At 43.4% G+C, this 23,354-nt stretch overlaps 1 protein-coding gene and 1 long non-coding RNA gene across 2 annotated transcripts in view; both read right to left on the reverse strand.

Moving 5' to 3' along the window:
- Window positions 1-13,979, reverse strand: part of LOC129214362 (BPI fold-containing family B member 4-like) — a 44,222-nt gene extending 30,243 nt beyond the window's left edge. The window contains exons 1-2 of the mRNA XM_054845893.1: window positions 13,800-13,979; window positions 7,858-7,952 (exon numbers count right to left, since the gene is read on the reverse strand). The gene's annotated coding sequence lies outside the window, so the exon portion shown is untranslated. The remainder of the gene's footprint in view (window positions 1-7,857; window positions 7,953-13,799) is intronic.
- Window positions 13,980-18,158: 4,179 nt separating this feature from the next.
- Window positions 18,159-21,622, reverse strand: LOC129214223 (uncharacterized). Its single transcript, XR_008579629.1, has 4 exons — window positions 21,247-21,622; window positions 19,895-20,206; window positions 19,626-19,778; window positions 18,159-18,407 (listed from the first exon to the last, which is right to left on the reverse strand). It is a non-coding gene; the product is annotated as an uncharacterized LOC129214223 (long non-coding RNA).
- Between the last annotated feature and the right edge of the window lie 1,732 nt (window positions 21,623-23,354).

Here is a 23,354-nt window from a genome sequence, read left to right on the forward strand (position 1 = left end):
GCATGGACACACCGACGTTTCTGCAGGGGAAGATGCACGCTTCTCAGGGGACTGCTATATCCCAAAGTTCTCAATCTGCTGCAAACACCGTTCAACCCCAATACACTCTGGCTGCTCTTGACCAGAACGGGCAGTATCCGAGCTGGCATCTCACTGCCCCGTCACTAGGGCACAGACACCAGAGCTGGGGAGCTGCTGATTGACACAAACCTGTACGGTGATAACAGCATCCAGTATCCTTGGGAAACCTTCCTGGCTCTTCATCCTCTACCAATTTTTGGGACTCTGCACATATTTTAACAAGAAGGGACCTAGGTATAGTGTTTCATGCAAAGTTTCTTGATGAAAAATTTCATTTGTTCTCCCTCCTCTTGCCCTTGCAGAAGCCTTCATTATACTTTTCTTATGCTGTGGAAAGAAAATCAAACGCCACCAAGTACCAAAGATACTGAGAAGAGCAGAAAAAAAAGCCACCTTGACCCCAGCTCCAGGGACACACTTGGCCTTGACTGGAATAATTGTAACATTCACAATATACAAACTGTGAAACGAGACAAGAAAACACGAGCAAAGGAATTTAGTCTCAGAGAATCCAGCAAAGCAGCTCCTGTAGGGCCCTTTATTTGTTTTTAAAACATCAACAATTTAAAAAACAAACAAACCCAACACAAAAAATCTCCCCACAGTTAAAGAGGCAGAATAGCAGAAGAAACTGTCCCTAAACAGCCCTGGCAGGAAGCAAAATACAGAGAGAGGATGGAAAGAAATGAGGCTGGCTTTTGCAAGGCAAGTGTCCAAGGCTGCATCTTTTCTTGCCAAACAACAGAGACATTTATTCAATAAAATGTTTTTTGCTGTTGTTGTTTCATTTTGCCTTGTTATTTCTCTCCAGATAATCCCCTGTAGATGGGGTCTCGGCTACAAGTTGTTCACAAAAGCCTCTCCCTCAGTCAGCTTGTTGATCCTGCAGGCAGGCTGTAATGGCTGTACTCAACACACCTTTACTTATCGCCCAAGTTCCTCCTGCAGCCACCAGTTTTGCTATGATGAATACAACGCTCACTGCAGAGACACCGTAGTCTACAGCTGGGCCTCGAGACATCGTCAGAAGACAAAGAATCATGCAGAAGCCTTTATTCTGTCTGCCGCTCGCCCTTTGATAGCTATTGAATCCACCTTTAATTCTGGGAATGAGAATTTGCTCATTTCAGACTCAGAAAGGAGATTTGTTGAATCTTCGCAAGCTGTAAAGAAAAGCATTGCCATCAGGACTGATGCTCTGGGTGCTGACCTGTAACTGTGGAAGAGCATCTAAGCTGTCATTTTCTCACTTCTCTTAGAGGAGGTAACACCCAAAGGAAGCACGGTGCAGGTTCTGTGTTTTCAGTCAGCTGAAGCTGCACACAATAGAGTTCAGATTTCTGGATGAGTGCAGGGGCACCGGAGAAAGCAAAGAAACATTTGTGGTTTTAATTCACATGGTTTGCAGCTCAAAAATAGCTGATGCAGTAGGATAGATGGAAAACCCAAGTCCTTCAAAACTCAGTGGGGCTGAGGAGGAAGGGGTCTACAAAACAAGACTGGCTTCATTTCCTAAAGGGATGACATTCCAAATGACCAGGACGTTAACAGGACATATAAACAGAGCAGGGAGGAAAAGGACATGGAGAAATGCTTGTGCAATGTGCAGAACAGCTGGGATAAAACCGGAGAGGTTTTGCTCATCCGTCTCTCATGCTTTTTGAGAAATGATGGTGCCTTCTGCATTTGAACCTTGTGGTGACATCAGCAGATCACATAGGAGAGACTAAAACCTTCATCATCTTCAGTCTTAATAACCTGCCAGCAATACTCCCATCAGTACAACAAAGAGAATTCCCCCTTTGCCGCCTTTCTCACTGATAATCCCGACAGAAGGACAGGCATAGCCAACAATTCAGATAAGCGAGTAGAAAACCCTACAAATATTTCAGATATTGTGATATTCTAACTTTCCTTTTTACTTTTTCTCTAGAATCATCTACCCAACATCAGTGATTTTAGGGTCTGAAATGGTTTGCAAGGCAATTCCGAGTTGTGTACTTTTAAGTAACATGAATCTCTATTTCTACGTAACACACTCTGGTCTGTGCAGGAACACTGCCGTACACGGGGTGGAAGCCAGAGGTCCTTCCTCCAGACAACTGCTGCAAAATCCAGCCCTGGCAATAGCTGTTCGCGTGGCAGCCATCCGACAAACCGCTCTGGGTGTGCCTCAGAAAACCCAATCCGCAAAACTCGTCTGTGTAAGTGTTTCGTCGTGTGCTGTTATGACTCTCAATTCCCCAAATCATGAAGCAAAGATCATTTTGTACAAAACATTCATAATAACTACAGCTAGCATTAAAAAATAATAAGGACCTTGCCCTATTGCTTTACTCTTATCTCTAATGATGAGGAAAATGTGCTTAGTTCTGAGAAGTTGAGTGATGAGATCTGGATGCCAAATAGCCCCACAGCACAAATACTTAGGAATACAAAAGATCAGAAAAACTCCCTAAAATCTTAGGAAAAGTAGAATTCAAAGCTGATGAATTAATGCACCTTCTCCACGCTACGGCACAGCGGCAGCCTGACTTCTCAGGCACTTGTCCCTCCAGGCAAACGTACCGTTGCTGAGCTCGCGGGCAGATCTTTCTGGCTGCACCACCAAACCAAAGTCCTTCCCAAGTAAAATGAACAAACGTACTCAGTCAACATCACGAAGCGAAGGTGCACTGCTCCAGCTGCAGCCCGCGTACCAAGACCATGTCCTGCAGCCCTTCCTCCTCCTCCTCCCCGCCAGCTCCAGCAGGCGCCCAGAGCTGCAGTGAACCCTCCTTAAACAGGGACCGCTCTGCTCCAGGCACCTGAGCAGTGACCAGGCGGGCAACGGTCCCTCACACAGGTCACACCAACCTCTCAGGCGGCATCAGTTGCTAAAGGGGTGACAGAGGAAAGACCAAGAGGCAGAATCATGCTCAGGGCAGAGCTTTCCCTGTGTACATGGAGAGCAGGATGCGACCCTCTTCCTTGCTAGCGCTCAGCATCCTCCCTCCTGTCCCACCACCCACGCTGTGCAGTGCATCTTCACATTGCCCGCGGGGAGGTGAACACACACCACTGCCCATTTGCCACGATGGAGACAACACGCTCTGCCCGCCCGAGCCCCCAGGCTGGTGCTGGCCATGATATCAGCAGCCCTTGTCCAAGCTCTGCTCAGCTCAAAGCTACTTCACAGACAATAAGACACCTGAAGGCAGTCCCGTAATTGTGTGGTAACGACCCCTCCGGGAGCTGTGCAGAGCAAAAGGCTCCTGCACAGATCTGCTAATTGCTCATCTGCCACTGCACACTAATGCCACATGCTTCACTATAGTCCAGGGGATACATGCCAAAAATATAAACCTGTATTTTAAGTGATATTTACAGATGAAATATCAATACTCAGCATCTCCATCAACTGCAGGTCAACAACTTCAAGCAAACAGAAGCACAAAAAACCTCCAACAGCCTTTCAGGCATGGATGGACACCATCTGGGTTTGAGCATGGCTCCTTTTTCTGGCCATCCTGGGTGTCACAGGAGCCCTGTCTAACCAGTCCACTTGACCAGAATCCCTGCTTTGAAAAGCTCTGCCACCTGACCTGTGTCAACTTAAACCCAGAGTTGCTATTCAGCTGACCAAGCATTGGAAGATTTGCACATCGGAGGAAATCCGTGGTCTGCTGCAGCCAGTTTTATTTCACAGGTACCCACCCAGGCTGGAGTTTTAATCCCTGAACTTCTGCACCAGCAGTGCCTGTTGCTGACCCACAGGCTCTGTTGCAGTGTCATCTGCCTGGGCTGGCCCAAGTATATCACGACCTGTGATGGCAAACAAAGCAGCTGTCTGCATCCGTGCTCCCTCAGTCTCCTTTCTTGCTTAAATACAACTTCACACAGTTCATGTACAAATACACATTTTACATGCAGAACTTATCTCCTTCATGTCTGCCAAAATTGTTTGGAAGGATTGAGTTCTGGAATAAAACACCACTCACTGGGTTTGTTCTCTGGTGCCCCATTTCCCCACCTGGAGGGGTGACAGCTTCCCATGGGCACAGCCAGCTCCGAGCACATGAACAGAGGCAGGAGCCAACCTGACACGAGGGAGACAACACACCCTGGACGTCGGCTGGTCTCTGGCAGACTCAGGGGGCTGGTGGCAGTGATGGTGTCAGGACCATCGTCAAGGCTTCATTTAGTTCCCAAGCTACAAGTAATTTCACAAACAATTTTTTCTAGAAAAGGGATAATTATGAATTAGTAAAATACCAAGGCACACTCTACAGTACAAAGCATTGCTCCACCACTTGTGTTTACCCTTGTGTTCAACATATGCGCAGTAGAGCTCAGGCTTAGCTAAAAAAAAGAGCAACATCAATTACTCATTAAAAGAAGATAAAGAACTGTTTCTCATCCTGCGTTTCCCCCATAATTCTAAATCCAGAGGAGAGGAAGCATTTACAGCCTTCCCTTGCTTTCCCTACAACCACAAAGACGCCTCAGGCTCCCGGCATGACACCTGCCCTCCAAAGGATGCTCCTCTGCCCTTTGCTGGGGAAGCTGCTTCCCGCTGCTTTGCACTAACCCTTTTCAAGGCTGCAATCCAAGCCTTGCTGGTGCTTACAGCGATGATGTAGTGGAAGCTGCCACATGTTTAAGCTTTCTTAACTGTCCCCTATGGTCTACTAAGTATAATTACCAAATAATGTGCGCGAACATGAATGCGTCCTTGGCAATTAGGGTGCCACCACAGAAGGGATATCAGCCACTCAGCTGTCTCTTGCCGAGGGTCTCTGGCCAGCCACCATTATCACAATACCTCATCATCTCGCACGCGTTAACAGAACGCCACGCGACGCTCCACTTTCCCCTAAGCAAAGCTGCTGACAGGTTGCTGCTCAGGATTTTAGGCAATAAAAATAACAAACTATCAGTGTTTTAAGGACCAAGTGTTCAGTAGAAGGATTACGAGCCTGTACAAATGGTGTATTTGCACTTCACGCCGCTTCCCTGTATAAATCCGTTTGGCCAGGTCTCTTCCCCATCACGCTGAGTCTCACCTGCGGGTCTCATCCCTCAGAGCCTGTGGCCCCATTCTGCTCCAGAGCCAGTGCCACGGGACGGAGCTGTGGCAGATGACCACCCTCAACGCCAGCAATGCCACCGGGACCAAAAAGGAGGATCAGAGAGGACTGCAAAAGAGGCATTTTAGCCATGGATAAAAATAATACAGCTCTCTAGTCCTTTCCTTGCTCTCACACCCCTGCTCTTTCCAGCAATCCTGTACCTGCCCCCAGCATATTTCACACTCGGAAAAGGGGCAGAGGCAGCGACATGCCTGCATTCAGCTCTGAACAACCTGCTCAGCCAGTTCTTGACCAGCTTCATCTTCACCGTCTGTGTTTTTAACTAATCTATTTCAAGCAACATCTCTGCTTTCACAGGATTCTGGGAGACTGGCACACCCAGGCACCTGAAAACCCAGCCAAGACGGGGCAAGGCTGCGGTGGCTCCTGCCTGACGACGCTGGCGTCCTGCAACGTGCACGCCCTTCTCGGGAACGGTCTGCTGGTGATGGGAGCTCCACAAAACCTGCCCCACCTGCACGCTGGGGCTCAAGAGTTAGTTCAGGGTATATTCACTAATAATTGCAATTATTCTAAACATGAAGATTGTCAGTTTTGACCAGGAATATTTACAGCCAATGTGAGGTAACAAGAATTGCAGCATTTTCCCACCGTTTTTAATTGTATTTTGGCCAGGCTGAAATTAATTTTTACTTGCTATAACTCTAAAATTTAAGTGTCTGCCCCTAAAATGTGGCTGAACTCAGATTTGTTTGCTCAAAAAGAGCAGATCTTATCTTAGGAGATCAAAAGCTAGAGGTCAAACTAACTAACACTTTGGGGACAAGGTAATTAAAAATAAACATAAATATTTATATATTTCTTTTCTTTTCAAAATCTGTACATAAGTAGGAGCCACACACTGTTCTTCCACTTGCCTCGTTTCAGCCCCTTCAGTTTTTGCACAGCACAAGCTCTGGAGACCTGTTGGCACTTCAGCTGGACTCAAATCCTGCTCCCTGATCTCCCACATCGACTGACCAAAGACTAAAAGTCATTTCAAGAATTAAATCATTTTGGTAGGAACCAGGCATCCTCCCACAGTCTCAAATAAGAGTATAAAGAGTATAAAGAAATCACAAGATAATTATAAAACCAGTCATAGCAGCTAATGAAACACTGGAAGGTAAATATCTGCTCAGATGAGATTACTCTGCCACAGAACCAAGGTCCCACTTGACAAAGGGCCAGCTGATATTAACGGGTGAGTATTCCATGTGATTGTACCTACCTATCTCCCTGACAGCTTCCACAGTCTGGCATTGCAGTTGCTGCTGAAGTAACGATAAGCCTGAGACTTTTTATATACAAAATGTGAGATATGTTCTTCAAATGACCCTCCAAGAGCTCAGAAGCTCTGAAGGGACCAGGGATGAAATCCAACCATTCACAATCTGCTGAACAGATAAAATAAAATTAATTCATGAAGATTCTCACTAAGGACAAGCCTAACAATTTATGGAGGTTCTTGTCAGTTTAACCTTTACATCTTCTCCACTATCTAAATTATTTCTGTAGGAATTGTCACTGTGACTTTAAGAAACTGCAAGAAAGTTACATGCCAAAAAGAAAAAGGGTGACTTTCATCCCTTCAGGGATAGGGACAGCAGTAACAAACAACTTGTAGGGTTCAGTAGTTCACAGCAAGTATTAGACCAAAAATCTACGTCTCTCAGACACAGCATGGATCAGTTGAGCACAGTCTTGTTTAGAGATTTGCCTGATGTAAAGTCAGGACCCATATTTCTGCATTCAGTACAGGTAAGTATTTTATTTTTAGTTTCCTCCTGAAGATACTCTAATTCACCTTAATGCCCAGACAAGAAGATCCAGTCATTAGCATCCATAGACATGGTCTGGGCAACTGCACTCATCTTTACAGTGCTCTGCTCAGAATTTGCCCAACATCCCTCCTTTCTTATCTACTGATGAAGCAAAAATGCAGTCATCCTCAGAAGTGGTGATTAGGACAGTTGTGTCAGGATTTTATTTGCATTTATGTTGGAAAACCACTTTGAAGGGAAGACACAGAGCGACTCACGCATTGTCTGCTCTCCTTACTCTGTGAGCAGTGGGTAGGCTGCAGAGCAGGACCAACACTTCCAACCTTTTGTACAGCTGCTGCTTCATGCCTTAGATCTTTCTGCTAGTTTTGCTCATTTTGTTTTTCCCAAAACTTCAGTTTTAGCAGCAGCTCTCCAGTTCTTGAGAGAATCGACACATATCTTGACATTTTCACCTTCTGCTGGTTGGACTGTCTGCAAATGTCAGAAGCATCATCACATGCCCAAAGCTCCTACACTTCAAATCATACCCCACAGACCATTACAGTCCTGCTTTTATCTGAAGTACATTCGACATATTTGAAGTCTGTGACAGCACTTTTTGAGGGGCATTATTTCTTTCAAGATAATGAAAGAGAATGCATAAAGCATAAGAGAATGTCTTGTAAAGACAGATTCTGCTGCAACCTTACTGAGATATAAAATAGCCAGAATTAGAAAGCTATGCTGCTGACCAAGATGAGGCAGTGAGAGAGGCAAGAATGCTAGGACATGATGCTTCTTCATTTCTAAAAGAATCTGTTGCTTGGGAGCAGGATTCACAGAAAAGAAGCAACAGTGAGCACAGTTTGGATCAAGCCCGAGTTTGCTCCAGCTCTTACCTAAATCACAGAACCACACTGGCTGATGTCCTTTTGCTTGAGCAGTCTCTTCTCCTTTGGGCTCTTTCATGACAAGTGAAGCAGATGCCAAGTCTCTGCAAAAGTAAAAACAGGAAACTGAGGTTTCTAAGCACCTTGAGACATCGTGTAAGACTGGCTGTATGAGCCCACCCAGCATGTTTACCTCTCATCAGCCTCGCTTATAGCTTGCACAAAAACTTTCTGTTTCTTTTGCATACTTCTCATAGATTCCTCTTGATTTTCCATAAATGTCGGACCACTGGAAATGAGTCATGTTTCATCATGAAAGCCTCTGCTGATGTTTTCTACCACCTTTCTTTCATCATGCTGCATTTAATACCATTTAGTGGCTCTAATAATAAGCACTAAAAGCAAAACTGTATCCACTACTAGAAGCACTTGGAAGAGTTGAATCACTTGTTAAGAGACACGCCTGGCAGGGTGGCTACAGGAGTTTCCACCAGAGTCAACTTATAATGGCTCCACTGAGAATAGGACCAGCCCAGCACAGGATCAGCTCCACATCCAAACAATCTTCATTAGAATACCAAGAATATGAAATCCCTCCTTTCCTTCCTCAAAATCAACTGCTTTGGGAAAGCTAGGGTAAAGAACACGATGAATTTGCAAAGCATGCAACAATCCGGCTCAGGTGCTAGCAATGCCACTGGAAGAGATTCCAAGTACCAACATGTGAATCAGAGGACTGAGTCACGTTCAGAGTTTTAATTTAAATTTGTTCCATTGATGTGGCAGAAGATTTATTCCACATCAAGCTGTTTATGTTATGATGTGCAAGTGAGTAGATTTAGCTCATGTTTCAGTCTGCTAGAAACAAAGATATTTCTTAGAAATAAGATCCATTTAATTCTACTTAGTTTTTTACTGCTGGTGCTATTCATATGCATACTGCTTTTATTTGGATAACTTCTCCATCACTCTTCAACTAGTTTCTAGCGGGCATTTCTCCAAAACCATAATACCTCTACAAATATTCACCATGGTCCCAGCTCAGGAAAGGCTAAAGAGAGACAGGACTGCAGAACAGTGATAAAACATAATGCAACAACGCCCATCTCTGTGTGTTAATTAGCACTGATGAGAAACAAATTTAACTTTTAAAAAAAATTTCCTAAGTAAGCATAAGTGTAATTAGATGAGCTGGACAATGTATAATTTGAGTGTCTGCATGAACCAAACAGAGCATTCATCAGAAGAACAGGTAATGTCACGGTCCAGAGAGAAAGGGAGCAGCTACCTGTGCACACCCAGGTCCTGGATACGCCTATGTCATTAGAAATTGGATGATTTCACTACAGACCTGATTGCATCAGGGGATCAGCTCACATTTCCAACACAAAGACATGCATCTTGCAGTTTCATCCAGCATTACAAAAGGATGCCTCTGCATCCCTGATGGATTGTGCGGCTAGGTCTTGCGCAAGCTGTCCCCAAGAGTAGAGAGCACGCTCCATCACCAAAATCTCATCAGTTATGCAGCAACTCTTTATAAAACGTATAGCTTCAGAACTATTCATTATATAAATTTATAAATGAGAACAAGGAACAAACTCATTACTAGCTCTTGATGGAGACAAGACATGATAGCAATCAGACAAATGTAGTGGCACGATAACTGGATTAGGAGATCCGTAAATATAGCTTGTTGGAATTGGAGGCTCTGTAACAATTTTACCGGAGAAAGGAAACAATGCCTTAAGGACATCTGCAGCGTTGTATTAGCAGTGAGAGTGCCATTAAAACCTAGCATACACTGAAATACTCTGTCATGCAGAGTCTGTCTAAATCATTATCTCCTTGCAGATACATTGAGAAGGATTTCTCAAATGCCCCTCTTTCACCGGGAAGGTGGTACATGTGAAGAAGTTGCTTACCATCCTGTAACAGGCATCAACAACAGGACAATGGTCCATTCCTGCCAGGAACGGTTTGCAGACAAAAGCGATCCATCAAGTACAACACCGTAAAATCACATTAACGTGCAACAAACATCCAATAAAACAGGTAATCAGGAGGCAGAAAAATTCTAATTGTATGAATGCTACTTAATTATTTTTAAGGTTACAAGAGAACTCTGACGGAATATAGGCTTTATATAGCAGCCTTTGCAGAAATTTCTACCAAACATCACAGTTCTGCCCTACTACTAGAACAATACTGCTGTTAACGCTGACCAGCATCAACTGGCTGATTAAGACACAAATCTCAATATTACTAATAAAATAGCAAGTGTCAGAAATAATAGCCATTATAAGCATGTATGATTTCAGCTGCAGAATGGAGAGAAAAAAAAAGACCTTTTATGGTATCTTGCCAATAACATCCATCTCTGGGGAACCATCAAAACAGAGGATGCCTTTCTCTAAAGCAATCGCTGATGGCCTATGAGCAGAGAAAAATATACGGCTACACATGAAAATGACAGCAGGTCATTTCAAACACGCTGCAAATTCTCAGCGATGGCTGTGTAGGACAGGTCTGTGTGTCTGTCTGAAAGAGTCTACATGAAGGAGAGGAATTCCCGGGTAAGCAAAGAGGGCACAAAAGGGAAAGTCATAGAAAAATCAGACAATATTAAAGAGGAGAGATTGGATAAAAAGAAGGCAAGGCCAAGGAAGGAACAGAGGAGACACGTTTATAAAAGCATCCAAACTTTGAACCTCTGTAGTGGTCACAGGCAGAAATTCTTCACCTAAACAGATTTAGAAAAAAGCCTCCATTCCAGGCAGCGAAGCTCAATTGATTAGATCCACATCCAGGTAAAAAATGATTACAGAAGAGCAGGGGCTGTTGCTGACCTTCATGTCATGCAAAGCCAATGCTACATGGAAGTGCCATGCAAATTCTTAACTCTGTTCCCAGAAGGAAAACCAGAGAATCCCAACACAGAGCTGGTCCCTTCACCTGAGGAATAAGAGAGGAAGAGAAAAATCTCTTTTTGCAGCAGGCTGGCAGTAGGATTTTGCAAACTGCTAAAGACTGCAAGGAGAAGGAAAGACAGAGATGCGTGATATCACGATCCAGGCAGAAAAGGCAGCAGAGAAACAAGATGTGGAAAGAGCGGCTCAGGAGAGGGATCTGCTATGAAGCAGAAGTGCAACCACTCTTCACACATTCCCTTGGATAGCACAACAGCCAGGACTGGGCTCTGGCAAGTGATATAGTCGGTGATTTACAACCTAAAATCAGAGAGTCCTAATAGAAAAATAACAGCCTGTCAGTGTAAGTGATGGTGCTAGCAGAGGCCTGCCAGCCTCGCAGAGCAGCTGCTTAGAGCAACCGCTTAGAGCAACCGCTGTCGAGGAAAAGGAATGACCAGCCCGGGCGATGGGCTCTTCTGTCGGGAGGGCGGGCCAAGGGCGCTCCTGTTTTGCTTTGGCGATGGTTGGTTCCTCCGGTTTACAAGCCCTGGATGTCCCCCTGAGCAGGAGGCTCAGACACCCACCAGACACTTTCCGTATCAGCACCTAGTACCCTAATGGAAGAAACACAGTTACTGCTAAAATCTAGAACATAGGCAAAAAAGGAGGTGAATGCTGTGAGCACAGGTGAAGGAGGAAGCACAGGGCCAACTGATTAAAACTAGGATCAACTTTTGGCTTTAAAAGGAGCCCAAACAAGAAGCTTGCACCTAAGGCATGAACCAAGATGCTTGGAAATTACTATCTCCTTGCACTAGAGAAAACTGCTTTGCAAACAGAAAATGCATTTCTAGAAGGAGCCTCTTTTGGATTGGCCCTCTCCATCCCCCTGCCATGAAGGACATGACGGATCAATCTCAGGAGCAGTTCTGGCCCTGCAGCATGATCCCAGGTTTGCTCAGTTGCTAAAAAAAAAAAAAAAACAAACACCACACCACAAAACAGCCATGGTTTGAAATGATGCAGGTGTATAGATTAACAGCAGCAATTGGCCCCCAAAGAAACAATTTAAACAACCAACAGTGCACCTCAAATGCCAAATTCTGAATATTTGGGGAGCAGTCAAGAATTTTCAAGCCACTCACGGGCTGAAATTCCGTCATATACAAAGCTTATGTGCAAATAACAAAACAAAATTCTGCAGAGATGACCCAGGTTAATCCCAGCATATAAATCCTTCCTTGAAAATGGTACACAAAAAACCAGGCTGTTTCCAGCAGAAACGAAAGCCCAACAGTACCACCTGGTGGTAATCCTCCTCCGCTACAGCCAGAAGCAGAAAAATCCTTGAATTCATTCAGCATATTAAAACAAGCCGGTTTTAAACGGTGGCAGACCGTTACACCACCCTCAGAATTCATTCCCGTACATCGAGAGGGAGCACCAGAAGTTTTGGGCTTAAAACCCACAAGTTTGTCAGAAGTACGGAGAAACCACTTTCTTTAGGGAGAAAGGCAACAAGCCCACATGCAGAATAGCCTCCACATCACTGCACCATTTCCCATCATCCAGGTGCAAGAGAAGATGCACAAGAAAGATTTTTTTTTGTAAGACAAGACAAAATTTACAGACTTATGAATTACGACAGCCATAGAAGACTCAACATGATCCTATCCACCAGCATTAAAACCAGAGACATTTAAGAGCCCAGGTGCCAGCAATTGGGATTTTATTGGAAGCGGTAATTTAACATTCACATCTTTTGTTATTGCAGAATTGTTTGGACAGGCAAAAATGCGGTTGCAAAGACCCACAATTTCCAGGCAGACATTGTTCAGCCTGCATTGCTGAAGAGCAGAGCATAGCCCAAACAGGTAAAACAGAGAGGAAACTCTGATTACTGAGGGTGAAGAAAACAGCACAAACAATACAGCTGTATATAAAAAATTGTCAGATGTCTCCCAACTTTATAGTAGACCAGATACTGAAGCATGTTTGGGCAATTGCCAGCATGCTAAATAGCAACTATGGGGCTTTCTGTTGTACCCCATTAGCTTTCAGGAGATGGTGGATTGCTGCCAGACTAAGTGCGTTATGAAAGCAGAGAAGGGGGATGGGAGAATGCAGAGCCACAAGAGGGGAAAAAGTGAGAAACAAGAATGAAAAGAGGAATGAGATGCATATAAAGAAGAGACATAATCAAGGAGTGTGAACAAAAAAAGAAAGAGATGATAAGAAAAGGAAAAGGGGAATTCAAATGGTGGGAAAGTTGAGTAATATTTGCAAGACAAGGCAGAGAAGTAGGACTGAAAGATGAACCAGAAAGTTGAGGGAGGTGATTGACCAGGAAGATATCCAGCTTCCTCCACTACCTTACCCCACCTCCTGCCAACATCTCAGCCTCCCCAGGCTCACCCTCTCGAGGAAGGTTTCCTCATCAACAGTGCTCTCAAACCCATCGTGACCCCCAGTCAGCAGCAGCTTAGCCTGAACCTCTGCCATAACCTGCTCCCCAAGTCAGCGTTCCAGCCTCACGTCACACGCACCCCCCCACACACATCGACTGCCAATTCTGCCAAAGGCAATACTGCTGGCAGAAGGCCACAAGTTTTCCCTGGGCCATGAAGCCCAGAGCCAATCCACTTTACTCAGGTTCCTAAGCCAGGAAGGAGAATGCCTAATGCCTTCGGATCCCCTTCCAACCCAAGGGGATGCCTCCAAAGGACAATGCTTCCTACAGTCTTCCTACAGAAACTGATCCTGTCGTAGCCAATCATTCTCTCACTCTGCAGGAGCTGTCCTCATACAGCTTAAGACAACTTTCAAAACTTCATTGATTTACAGGTTTAGGAAAAAAAAAAATCATAAGTCATAAAAAAGTGAGCCCCTTCCACATTTTCTCCATGACTCACATTTCCATGAAAGTTTGGTACCAGTATGTTCTACCTGGAAGGAAGAGAACGTTAAAATACCAGCAGCATTGCCTGATACCATTGTGCAATGGATAAATTACAGAACAGAAGCAGAGACCTGTCTTACCAGAGTTTGCCTGTGTTATTTTAATGGAAGTGAAGTAAGCATTGTGGCGCTTATCAGCGGTTGAGCAGGAGGCAACAAGCTTGAGCTCAGGAATGAACTTTATCTGATGGCACCAGTTCCCAAGGAGTGCCTGCAAAAGAGGAAAGATTTCACTTAGTGACATTGTGGTTTAAGCCTCAATGTGTTTTACTGCAAACGCCTTGCTTTTAGGGGAAGAGATGGGATAGGGGATCCATTTAGTCTAGTCCACTGGTTCTGCTTCTTCAGAAGAGAAAGAGTCCAGTGGAACACAGGCAGTAAAATCTAAGTCCTAGGGGAAGCAGAAAAAAAGGAGGGAGTGGAGGGGACTGGCCACAGAAGGTGGAGAAAAGAGAAACACAATAGAAAGCCAAAGGACAATTAAAGGAGATAGAGCATTTCAGTGCATTATAGCAGTTCAGGATAAACAGGAGACTGAGCGTGCATCATTTGGATGGAATAAAGGCCATGAGAGTGTCTTAACAAGAGCAGTAACATCCCCCCAGAGGGATTCTTCTCTCTACAATCCAGTAAGCAAAGGTTACGTGAAGATGCATTAGCCATCTGGGGCGGGGGGTGCTGTGCACAGCCAAGCACTAGAGAAGGCTCACACCAAAGTCACTGCTCTTCGGGGAGCTGGCCCTAGGGGGGTGCAGACGGTGGAGCGGCTCACTGTGCCATCACCTGCTCCTGGTGGCACGGAAGGCGCAGGAGCAGCAAAGTGCAATTCCCATTTTGATATAGAAGGGTAGGAGCAAGGAGAGAAGTGCCACTGATCCACTGTTATTTATATTATGCCAGTAGCTTATGAGCAATAAAAATATCCAAGAACAATCTTGTACAAAAGATTCACTGCCTGTTTGAGATACACGGCCACAACAACTGTTTGCTGCACCGCCTTACAAGAAAAGGCTCTGAGGCCTTCTCTGTAAAGTACAGAGTTCTTGAGGAGATGTATCAGGTCTCCTAGCAGCAGACAAATGCATTGCTTGAAAACCTGGAAGAGAGTTACAAATGGTTGAAAAATATATCTAAAATGGCAAAAGTGATGTTTAATTGCCTCCGTGCCATTCAGTAGCGAGAAGTAAAAAATTAAATAAAACATAAAAAGGCCTTACTACTTGCAAAACATGAATGGAACCTGAATTAACACATCGGTAACAAACTCGCAATTGCCTGGAATTTGTCACTGTGACTACGTTGCACACAGCAGCCACCCTGAACACTGCAACATGGTCAGCATGGAGCTCAGTGCCCGCCAACTGAAAGCAAAAGTTCCCACCTCCAGCACTGAGCAGAATTGTCTCCAAGCATTAGGAGCAGAGAGCCCAGAACAGCGAGCATCGTTTTACACCCCAGGGAACGCAACCAGAGCTCACAAGCAGGTTTTTTTCTGCCCCCTCAGGGACCTCTTTCACGAAAGGGAGGCACAGACGTCTGATCCAAAGTCCCGTTGTAAAGAAGCCATTTGCCCGTTTGGAGAAGCATCCCACCAGTAACCCAAGGCCGTGCCACAGCTGTCCCATTCAACGAGGCAAAAGATCCCGTCACATTTGTTGTCACCGATAGCAAAGAATTTGGTGCCAGGTCTGCAGAGAGAGATCCCATGACACAGGGCTATGACAGGCTGACGGCACTGTGGCTTCACACGCTTTTAACCTAAGCCATCCATAGCCATTTTGACAGCATGCGCAGCAGTAGACACCCTGGTAATATCCTCAAATACAAAAATCATAAACCAACTGACAAAGGCAAAGTTCCTTTGACTTCCAAGGCAAAAAAAACTGCACAGCCCCAAACAGGTAGTAATTTTTGCAAGTGTTTACCAATAGTTTCATCAGCAGATCCTGTCTCTGGCAAGCTGACACTGCTCAGACCCACCACGTCAGTGACGCACATCTTTGGATGTGGTCCTTGATTAGTTTGGCCAAGCTGCAGAGAAGAAACTGGTTGTTTTCAGAATTCAGGCAAAAAGATGCCACCATCTGCCCCTCTGAACTTCACTGTCACTCTAAGTGACAAACAGCCTTCCTCATGCCTCTGCCCCAAAAGAGCTGCAAATCAAATGTTTTACATCCACAATAATCTTTACAGAAAAGCAAAAGGTTCAAGAGAAACTCTACAAACCATGCTAGCTTGAAGCTCAGTAATGACAAAATGGGGAGAAACAGGAATGAAGGGTCTAATTGCACCTCTCCAGAATTCACCCTCGATTTGTTACCTTGTGCTCAGTCTAGAACAGTTGACTTAGCAGGCAGTATTTTGAGCTGGGACGAGATGCCTCTGTTTAAACAGACCTTCCTGGGAAATTAATGAAAAATATTCCTTATGTGAAAATTTGTGTGTTTTCCCTCTTACGCTTTTCCAAAGTCTTCAGGAGAGCAGTGGCAATACAAAGGAAAAGCATTTCTTGCAGACATCTTCAACCATGAATTCATACACACTTCCACCACCTCGTGACGCTGCCCCTGTCCTTGCTTTCTCAGCACCCAGATTTGCTAACTTTGAAGTCATCTGGAAGGGTTTCACTCCATGGGCTCTCTCTGGATGCAGAAGAGAGAGTTGCAAGGCAAAGGAAAAAGATGGGAGTGGGATGAAGTAGGAGAGGGGACATTGTGCTTTGATGAAGAGGCAAGTATACACAAGAAGTTCATTATATTTCACCTCATTGAAGACCTCTGTAATCCCTAAAGAATCAGAACTGCTTGTTCTTTGAATCACAGAATCCAGAATGGAAGTAGAAGGGATCTCAGAGCAGGGTGATCTAATCCAACGCCTGCCTCCAGTGGAGTCAGGATCTTTATCTTTCTGCTAAATGTTTGTCAAACTTTTGCACTCTCCTTAGAAAGACACGTTCTACTATTGCCCTGTCTTTAGTATTAGAAAGGAAAAAAATTGTCTAATACAGAATTTAATTCCAGGAGTTTGCTTCACCATGGACATGGCCAGACTCTTTTCTTTGCAAAAGCCTCTTATTCACACACAGACTTAAGTCTCTTCCTCCAGCCTCAGTGTAGTCTTCTCTCCAGGTTAGATTAGCCTCAGTTCTTTTAAACCTTCTTAAATAGGCCATTTTACCTTTGCACACCTAAAACCCATGAAGGAGAATAGCTGTCATATCTTATATCCTGGTTTGCCTTCATAACAGGCACGATCCACTAAATTAATGGTTTTACATACAAAAGCCAAACCAGACTGATTAAACCCAAAAGATAGCCCATTTAAGAGAGTCATTTATCACCACATCTATTCCTTTATAGTAGACATTGTTAAATGAAAGACTGGTTTATTAAGCCACTTTCATCGGGGAGGGTGCTCATGTTTTCTATTTGATGAAAAAAATGAATACTTAAGGAGCAGACACTTTTCACAAGAGAAACATTTAAGTTGAAGACAAATACAAGCAGTTGTTAATGCAGGATTGCGCCTTAAAAATACCTTACAGTGGGATTACTTTCTTGGGCATTTTGGAGAGCAGGTGTGATTTGCTTTCCAGCATGGTATCCTTGCTTCTGAATTTGGGTAGCACATCCTCCAGATACTCTTCTTGCAAGACAGACAGTGATTTCATTTGCACAGTATCAAAGGGAGAGCAGAATTAATTATCTGACGTTCTGTAGTGTTGACAGAGCAAGAATTATGGAAGATAGCTATGAAAATAAACACTGCCCTACCACCAGTAACAAATGATGTTCGATTTCTTTCCTTTATTTTTTTTTTTTAAATCAGAAAATTACTTCTGCAATTTTTGCAATTGCTACTCCTTAGCCCTCATCTTTCATCACAGAGGACAGTGTCATTACCCAGGCTATGAAGCATCACAGTCAATGTCAGTCTTCATAACATGTCATCAATGTCTTGATTGTTAGTATTATCTCTAATTTCTTTCATTGCCATGCAGAACTCATTCAAACCTGTGAAAACAAGCATTGCAAATTGAGACCGAGACTCAACCAGATAATTCATAACTCAGAAAAAAAGACCATAAAGATGGCATGCTGTAATAGTGTTGTATCAAAGGTGAAACAAAAAAAGAACCCTGCAGCACATTTCTACAGTTTCCAAATCAGCAAATGCATTTATTGGAAGCCTAAATGGTGCAGTTCATAGCCATTATGCACCCAGACAGGTATGGTATGCAGTTATTTTAAAATTGGCCATTTATACACGCTGCTTTCCAGTTTGCACACGTATCTGCAATGATTTTGCACATAGAACAAACCACTACGTAAGTCTGAAGTATTAAAATTGTGTTGTGAATACCACTCACAAATCAAAACTTTCCTCAATTGATCAAAAGGGAATCACAGGTTGCAGCTGTTATCTTGCCTTACCGTTCGAAATTTCTAGCCCGAATGTTATTGCCTTTAAATATTGAACGTTTGAAGGAAGACGTGAAGGTACATTTTTCATAAAAAGCGTATCATAAATTAGGAGGTGAGGAAACTCTTTTCATCAAGTATTTTGAGAGATGTTTCCCAGTCAGTTTGTTGTTTACTCTAAGTGATCATAAATAACATCGTCCGCTCGTTGGGCACAGGAGGTATCTCTGGAAGGCAGTCTTTGACCTCTTGCTGAAAGTTTCCTAGACTGAAAAACAATATGATTCAAGAATGGATGGCATAGAGCTTCTATGGCACACAGAATCTTATAATTATGTCCTGCAGAAGTAGAGGAAGAGTTGCAGTACAGCAAATACACTGGAACACAACGACAAGGTGACTATTTCTGACACACTACGTATTGCTATAGGATATGGCCTCTGTTTGAAAAGCTTTACCCTCCCAGGTAACCGAGCTAACATCTCCTGCTAGTGTAATCGCACTTCAAAGAGAATAGCGCCATGAGACCAGAGCTAGCGGGGAAAAATTTAGGATAACGCAAGCGTTAAACCCCAATTTTGATAATGTTTTGTGACAAATTTCAACCCATCCTTAGTAGTAGAGGTTTCAATTCATAACGGTGGTGCAGCTAACAGGAAGTTATCTGGATAGAGGGGGCATCAACCCCTTGGCTCTCTAGCCACCCTGCTACAGCAGCTGAAGCACGACAGACTCTTGGGGCTCATTTGCCCAGAGAGCAACAGGGTGAAACTAGTAAAGCCTCCAAACAGTTTGCTCAGCCCTGAAAACAGAACTTCCTCTGCAGAAGGATTATGTGAACATGGATGTTTCCTGCTCAGACAGGACAACTGCACACACATCCTTCTGATCAAAGTGCATTGCAGGAAACTTCTACTACAGAAGAAAACTCTTCTCCCCATCTCTAAGGGCGCCAAGAGCATTCCCCGATCCTGTAGATTTGGCTGGCAGGGCTTACACCATCTATTAATTTCAATATATTTTTGTGAACTTATGACTACTTACTCATCCATTAAAAAACCAAAGCAATGTAAAACACCCAAAGCAGTGATCAAAAATTTCAGAGAATCTTGAAAGCAATGAGTGGCCTATTTCAGCTGTTTCATCAAGCCCATCCAAATTATGTTTTAACAGAACTAGAGAACGCAGATTTTTTTTTTCTTTCTATTCACCTGCATCATGGCTGCTCATTCACCTTGTGCTGTTTTTGAAGACAAAGAGATCATTAAACAAGAGCAGCCTGTGTCTACCCTGACATTTCAAATGAATGGAAGTAACCTCACGAACATGCTTGCCGTGACAATGCCTTGACTGCAGCTCACACCCGAGCTAGTTTAAGATTAGCCAACACAGATAATACTATCAGAGTAGCCATGGCAGTACCTAGCCCTACACATGCTAATCACCCACGTGCTTAACCTCCCAGGCCCACGTGACTCGAACTAACCTTAATAATACGGCAGTAAGAAGGAAGATCGCTCATTCCTTTATTACATATGAGGAAACTGAGAGCTCTTAAGCTCTTCGTATCCATCCAAGTATTTAATAAGGATCTACAGTGATTGGGATTTCTAGGGAGGTTCAGAAAGAGCAGCCTTATCTGGAAAAAAAAAAAAAAAAAAAAAGAAAACCAGCTGCCACCGGGAGTTCTTTGTGTCCCATCTTTCAGCACAGTGTCAGAATAAGATGGTTGTCACTTCTTGTGGTGCTACTCACCCTTGTAGCAATGAGTTTCATCTGTTCTCACCTCCCTGTGCATCCGCTGGTCACAGGGAGACAGCTCCCGGGGTGACTGCTCCTCCTCTTTGCCCTTCCCTACCCTTCTTTGAGAGAAAAGCCAAGATTAAATACGGTCTTGTATTCAGGTTTTGAAAGTGGACCCACCTCCACTGTCCCCTCACTTTAACCTCATCTGCTCATCACTTCATAAAGATCAATCTGCAGATCTTTGAATATGTCGAGATTTATATCCATGCCGTCCCATGAGATTTAATGCCTCCTGAATGTTCATTCATCCTTATGCATCCCCTGGGGACAAAATCAGAGTCAGAGCACTATGAGAAGATTGACAGACAACCATTTTACAAAATTATTTTCAAGAGGAAAATGTCTGCAAAACATCTCGCAGACTTAAAAAAAAAAACCTCACCAGTTCATGTTTCCTACAGTTCTGACAGGTCAGCCAAAGGTATTCTTTTATATATATATACACACACACTCTACATATTTATATATAATATTTTATATTATGTTTGTAATATTAAATATTTTATATTGTTTTAATAAATATTTCTACATATAATAAGCTATCAATATCTTTAAAATTACATATATTATTTAAAGGCCATAGTTCAAAAAGCCAACCAGTTGTGTTGGGGGGGGGGGGAGGGGAGGGTAATTTTTACAGAAAGTGGCCTTTGCCCCTTCAAAGCTGGGTTTGCCTTCTGGAAACTTCCTTTTTGGTCTTTGAAAATTTCAAGAGTTAAACTTAACTTTGTTCCTTCTCTATTAAAGGGAAAACTAAACATTTTCTTGGAAGACAGAGATTGTCTGTCTTAATGGCAGTGTAAATACACATATCCTCAAAAACACCATTTTCTTCCAGATAGTCTGATCCTTCAGTTTAATAGGTATTACTCAAAAAAGAAAACCCCTTTGTTTTCCATTTCTTTGGAGGACTTTGCCTGTATCAAAACTAGTTCCTTTTCTGCAGTACTGCTACCTAACCTCACATTCCCTGGCCAGTATTTGTGCACCCATTATTCCTCTTTAGCCACAGAATACCTCACTTTTTCTTCCTCTCCTTAAAAGTGTTCTCCCACATCAGATTCCTTCCCAGTTTTATCTGCACCATTTCACAGCATGGTTTTATTCCTATGCATTTATCTTGTTCCTTTATAACTGCAACCTCCTCTAATTTCTACTTCCATACCTTTCATGTTCTCTAGTCCCGTTTAACACCATTCCTTCCTTCCTCTGATTCCAGGCCCATTAACCATCCAAACGCAGTTTCTGTGAGGAACCAACAGTCACAGGCACAAAATCTCATCCCAGGAGATCTTACTTACCAACAGGGTTTATCCAAGTCTCCTTTCAGCAAAACCACAGTTTGCATTTTTGCTCCCTGATTTCTAAGCATCATCAGCACAGGATTGTATACACTCGTCCAAACTGCTTGCAATTTCATATTCCAATTAACCGGACGTGGATCTGCAATGACTTTGTTTCTCCTTGCTTTCTCTGCATTAAAAGATGAGTAAATTCTTTAGCTGTGCTGCTAACAAAGTGTAGGTTCCCCAATGCACACTCCTTTATCTCTGCCAGCAACCTGGGCTGTTGCAGCCCCTGCAATAAGAGCCCACATGTTAAGCTCGTATTATTATCCTCTCTTTTTCTTGCATAGCATAGAAATTGAGAGGTCTGCGTACCACCAGGCTAGCTTGAAATCTACGGTACAGTGCTCATTAGGTTTACACACTGACTTGCAAAAAAAAAAATCTCTTGTGAGAAGTGGATTCCAGCCTTATCCTTGGAAGAATGTTCTAAGAGAAACTCCCACTCCTGAAGGACACGCACGTTCCTGTGAATGGACATTCGACTAGACAGGCTACAAGATGACCGAGTGCCCAAGAAGTCACATTAAATAGTGATATGATACAACAGCAAGTAAGTTTTTGGCCTTTATTTGAAGGCTTTTAACAGTTACAGTAAGAATTGTCATTGCAAACCAGGGATTTTTTAAAAATCGAACAATAAAAGTTAAAAAAACATCCACAAGTCCACCTGCAAGTAAGACATGTTGGTACAGAAAGGAGATGTGAGCTTCCGCTTCTTCCATTCTGTTCATTTTTCAAATATCTGATAAAACTAAGATACTAAGAAAGGTTGGATGCTATCAGAATTGTTCCAGCAGGTGAGCATTTAACAGCATATACTGTACCAGTGTAACAGAGTAGCTACGTTAAGTCTATGGGTTTGAGTTGGGCTTATTGTTATTTTCTTCCCAAAAAGGACATTAAAAACCAGATTGTGCCAGGACATGCATAACAGTCAGAAGTTGACTACATGAGTTTGTCCCCATTCTATTTATAACTCATCTTGGTAGCAAAGTAGTGATGTAAGCAACTAGAAATCTTAGCAGCATTTGACTTACAAGACTGCAGTTTCGATTTAGTTTTGTAATGCATGTCCACACATCCAGCAGTCTCACAAGGTGCACTAGCAGTATTTCTGACTCATCATTCTCTTAGCATAAAAGGATATTTGCTTGCTTTGCTAACAGAGATCAAAACCAACCTAATGCAACCCATCCGATGACCTGGGTGCTTCACAGTTCCACACGTGCAATCCTGTTAAAAAGAGACTCGAAGTAACCAGGTCCCAGTTGCGCAACTGGACTGCAAAGAGCAGGCACCCGAGAAGTCCTCTTCAAATTCAGCCATGTACTATTGCCATCTTTTGCTTTGAGTTACTGGAATAACAGAATATTTAGAGTCGAAACAAATATGCTTCCGACCTCAAAGCAAGTAAGTAACAGTGAAGAAGATTTTATGTGCATCAAAACCCCCACTCTACGTCTGCACTTCTGTAGCCCAACACCAGTTTTGCAATACCAGCAGGCAACGCCAGCAACGCCTGCTCTTTAGAATAAGGCATCCAGAGAGCACTTTGGGGGCAGGGAGGGTGTTCTCCAGCGTGACAGAGAAGGCCTGCAGGTAACACTTCCAATTTCAAGGTTAGATACATCACATAAGCAGTGAAGACTGTGGTCTGGGCACACATCTGTGACAGTAACATTTAAGCTCATCTATGAAGCACACTTCAAATGAAACAAATCAACTAAGTTTACAGCCAATCTGCTCATAGACTGCTGACATGCAACTAACATCTCGTTTATAACTAATAACCAGCTTTTTAGCAGTTTTAAAACACTTTAAGCACACTGGAAGTCATGCTCTTCATATACAGCCCCATTTTCACAGCCTTAGAAGGAGGAAGCTGACAATACACTCACATATCACCCACTTGTGGAAGGGGGAAGAAAACAAAATGAAAAAAAAAAAAAAACCAAACACAACCCCAAAATTCAAGCAATGGTTTCCCCCAGCACACTTCAAGGGAAGTTTCAACGTTACTGCTACTCAAATGAGCAATGACTATAACTAGGACTGGAAAT

This window comes from Grus americana, chromosome 17 (assembly GCF_028858705.1).
Source record: "Grus americana isolate bGruAme1 chromosome 17, bGruAme1.mat, whole genome shotgun sequence".
Taxonomy (NCBI): Eukaryota; Metazoa; Chordata; class Aves; order Gruiformes; family Gruidae; genus Grus; species Grus americana.